Raw genomic sequence first — 4,793 nt, 5'->3', positions numbered from 1 at the left:
CATTCTCACTCAGTCACTGCCACCAACTGAGAAGGTTATTTCCCTTTGACGGGGGTGTTTTTCCTACCTCGTAGGAATTTCTTGTTTTTAAGTGTTTTGTGACGTTTTTTGTGTTAGTGTGATAGTACCCATTTGATTAGCTGAAATTGCAGGAAGAGAGGGATACGAAAAGGAGAATTGTCTTTGGACTCCGAATTTAGCGTTAGAATTCATCTTTGTTTAGTATCAGGGCATCCTAAAACTGTCCCACTTTAAAATGAAAGTATTTGGCTCTCTCTCTCTCTCTCTCTCTCTCTCTCTCTCTCTCTCTCTCTCTCTCTCTCTCTCTCTCTCTCTCTCCCTCTCTCTCTCTCTCTGACACACACACACATACACACACACACACACACACACTACACACACACACTCTCTCTCTCTCTCTCTCTCTCTCTCTCTCTCTCTTTTCCTTTCTCGTCTTAAAGGGCTTATAAAGTTAATGAAATTAAGCCATCAAAGCACCTCTCTCTCGGTCCCTCCCCTCCCCCCCCCCGCCCCCTCTCTCTCCCTCCGCCCGTCAATGCGCACACACAAAAAAGTAAGAAAAGTACGAATCAGGGCGACGAAAGTTAACTGGCGTCTGAATTGTTATCCACCGCTTTTTGCTTGTCCTCGAACAGTCCTGAAGACTCACGAAAGAAAGCGAGTGGGAAAATATTTTCCTCCAAAGCCTCCCTCAAGCAACAACATGTTTGATCTACAACCAGGAACTCGACCGGTCAGAGGCGTTATGCTGTCACTTCTTTCTTTCTTTATGTATTTGGTGTTTAACGTCGTTTTCAACCACGAAGGTTATTATCGCGACGGGGGAAGGGGGGAGATGGGATAGAGCCACTTGTCATTGTCAATTGTTTCTTGTTCACCGGCAAAAGCACTAATCAAAAATTTGCTCCAGGGGCTTGCAACGTAGTACAATATATGACCTTACTGGGAGAATGCAAGTTTCCAGTACAAAGGACTTAAAGGCAGAGTAAGCCTCCCGTAAACCATCACAGATACGGTCAGGCTTTTACACACAGTACAAACACCCTTTCATTTAAACACTCACCAATTGAGAACATCCTAGGTGCCCTCCGTAAAGAGCGAACAATTTTCAAAGAATTTATTTTTGCGTGGTTTATCTTACCCCTGAGCCATCGTGAACCCGTGTGATCCAGTTTTCCCTTTTCACAATGCAGTCGTCATAGTTAGTCATTTGAATGCGACTCGACGTGAGCTTATCTACAATAGCACGTTTTTTTATGCACGAAACAACGGCTGTGGTTCACAAGAACTCTAGCGATAGCTTTTGACTGTTGAGAGGAACGGCGATTTGCACTGATAAACCGGCCGTCGTCTGCTACGACCCTTGCGTGACCCTGCTTCCGGGCTTTTCTTTTTTTAAACTTTCACAACTTCGAATTGTTCTGATCTTGTCTTGATGAAAAACGAATTCTTTTATGATTAAAGAATGTTTGTGTAACAAGCTGTCAATTTATTATTTAGATTTTAAAAGTTAGGTCTAGCGCAAAAACGAGGCGCCGTTGTTGTTAACGGAACAAGTCTACGAAAATAAATTCTTGGAAAATGTCTCACGCTCGACAGAAAGCAGCCAGGATGTTCCCGTTCGGTGAGCGTTCAAATGGAAGTATGCTTGTACTGTATTTAGACGCTCGGGGAGCTCTGTGATGGTTTACGGGAGGCTTACTGTGCCTTTAACATTTCTTACATACTGCTTGACTGAAATCTTTACAAAAATTGACTATATTCTATACAAGAAACACTTAACAAGGGTAAAAGGAGAAACAGAATCCGTAAGTCGCCTCTTACGACATGCTGGGGATCATCGGGTAAATTCTTTCTCGTCCGAACCAATATGGGACTCCCCCTAACCCGCGGGGGGTTATGCTGTCAATATGGGTACAGATCAGAGAGTACCCCCTACCACCACACCCCCCCTCCCCTCCCCCTTCCGTCCCTTCTCCTCACACTCTCCGCTCCCCCACAGAATATTCCCTCTCCCTCGACCCCTCCCTATAACCATTCTCCCATCATCACCCCTTGTCCTTTTCCTCTTTCCTTCTCCCTATATCATCCCTTGTCCTTTTCCTCTTTCCTTCTCCCTATATCATCCCTTGTCCTTTTCCTCTTTCCTTCTCCCTATATCATCCCTTGTCCTTTTCCTCTTTCCTTCTCCCAATATCATCCCTTGTCCTTTTTCTCTTTCCTTCTCCCAATATCATCCCTTGTCCTTTTCCTCTTTCCTTCTCCCAATATCATCCCTTGTCCTTTTCCTCTTTCCTTCTCCCAATATCACCCCTTGTCCTTTTTCTCTTTCCTTCTCCCAATATCACCCCTTGTCCTTTTCCTCTTTCCTTCTCCCAATATCACCCCTTGTCCTTTTCCTCTTTCCTTCTCCCAATATCACCCCTTGTCCTTTTCCTCTTTCCTTCTCTCAATATCACCCCTTGTCCTTTTCCTCTTTCCTTCTCTCAATATCACCTATTGTCTTTTTCCTCTTTCCTTCTCTCAATATCACCCCTTGTCCTTTTTCTCTTTCCTTCTCTCAATATCATCCCTTGTCCTTTTCCTCTTTCCTTCTCCCAATATCATCCCTTGTCCTTTTCCTCTTTCCTTCTCCCAATATCACCCCTTGTCCTTTTTCTCTTTCCTTCTCCCAATATCATCCCTTGTCCTTTTTCTCTTTCCTTCTCCCAATATCACCCCTTGTCCTTTTCCTCTTTCCTTCTCCCTATATCATCCCTTGTCCTTTTCCTCTTTCCTTCTCCCTATATCATCCCTTGTCCTTTTCCTCTTTCCTTCTCCCAATATCATCCCTTGTCCTTTTTCTCTTTCCTTCTCCCAATATCACCCCTTGTCCTTTTTCTCTTTCCTTCTCCCAACATCACCCCTTGTCCTTTTCCTCTTTCCTTCTCTCAACACCACCACAACCCCCCTCCCCCGCCCCCCCCTCCCCCCTCCCACCCCTTCCCCGCCCACGGCGGTTGACTTGTCGTTTGACCTCTTGCTAGCTCCTTTACCGAGTACCGTGTACATATTGTACCGGTACAACACCGACGGTACACTAATATTATTGCGGTAGATCAGTCAATAATATTTTGGTTCTTGACGTTGCCACTAACAGACCGTAAAGAGAATGTATGACGACGCTTTGGTAGTGCTTTTCCAGAGCTAACTTGTCATTGTTATTTGCAACAGCGTTCCAACTTCTGCTTATCATTAAAACACCGTATCAGAACAGGCTATTACTCGTATTGGGTTTCTCATCTTCACCCACATGTTTGAATACAAAAAAAATCTGAATTTTTCTTCTGCACTCTGACTAGAAATGTAGCCATAATTCGTGCGTAAGGATCTGAACTAAGCCGGGAAACCCTAGTTGTGTGTTGAACTGGAGATAGAAATCGCGATCGAGAACCTCCTTTACGCTTAAGACCAAATATGTAAAGTATCTGCAAGACAAAACACCAAACTTAAATGTAAATCAACTGGGACTTCTGAGCATACCTTCGCACACAGTTGATGGGGAAAAAAGAATAAAATGCACCATGCTGCTGTTGCTTTTATTTTCTCTCGAGATAGAAATAGAAATAACGAGAACGTCCGTTGCAGTCACATAATGAAACTAACATCATTCATCACAAAGATAAAACATTCCAGAGACAAACATACCAAACTGAACTGTGAACTAGACTGGGGCTTCAGATTACATCCATTGGGAGTTTTGGGTCAAACGCAAACAACTGTTACAGCTACAAATTTTGTTTGTTTGTTTGTTTGTTTGCTTAACGCCCAGCCGACCACGAAGGGCCATATCAGGGCGGTGCTGCTTTGACATATAACGTGCGCCACACACAAGCCAGAAGTCGCAGCACAGGCTTCATGTCTCACCCAGTCACATTATTCTGACACCGGACCAACCAGTCCTAGCACTAACTCCATAATGCCAGACGCCAGGTGGAGCAGCCACTAGATTACCAATTTTAAAGTCTTAGGTATGACCCGGCCGAGGTTCGAACCCACGACCTCCCGATCACGGGGCGGACGTCTTACCACTAGGCTAACCGTGCCGGTCAGCTACAAATACGCATTATGCAACATGCAGTTGTCTAAAAGAAGAATTGGAATATTCTGCCCTTAGGTCTTGAGTTTGAAAGTGGACACACACTTCTGAACGTTTCAAAAAGATATAAGCGTTAGTTAGTTAGTTAGTTAGTTGTTGCATTTTGGGTCCAGCGAACCATATAGGCCAAATCAGGACCCCAGATATAAGCGTGACAAGCACCCAGCAGTAGTTACATGTAAAACAGGCCACTAACAAGTACGACTTAAGATCTCCAAGTGTCTGAACTCACATTCAAAAGCAAAGGTGATATTTTAAGAAAATAACAGTTCAAAGGAAAAACGCCCTTTGTGTTTGGCCGCATTCCTCAAATCAAAATAGAAAATATCAACAAAGTGCAACTGAGTCTGGAAATGATTAGAATGGAATCTGTTTAAAGCGGGAGTGTACTAAATGACTAAAGGTGAATGAATAATTTGCGCCAGTGCAGAAAGGTGTAAACAACAAACCATGGACAAACTATATATCTGTTCCTTTCAAGTTTATCCAATCGAATGGGAGTTCGTTTCTTGGCAAAGTGTACTTAGTATCAAACAGTATCCGCTCAAACAAAACACACTTTTGCATTCAAGGAAAACCACTAACAAAATGAGCAAAACTGTAACATGTTCCTGCAAAAATAATGATTACTCCA

The sequence above is a fragment of the Littorina saxatilis genome, linkage group LG2 (genome assembly GCF_037325665.1).
Source record: "Littorina saxatilis isolate snail1 linkage group LG2, US_GU_Lsax_2.0, whole genome shotgun sequence".
In the NCBI taxonomy this organism is placed as follows: domain Eukaryota; kingdom Metazoa; phylum Mollusca; class Gastropoda; order Littorinimorpha; family Littorinidae; genus Littorina; species Littorina saxatilis.
The sequence above is the reverse complement of the archived record's forward strand: the minus strand, read 5'-3'. Positions refer to the sequence as shown.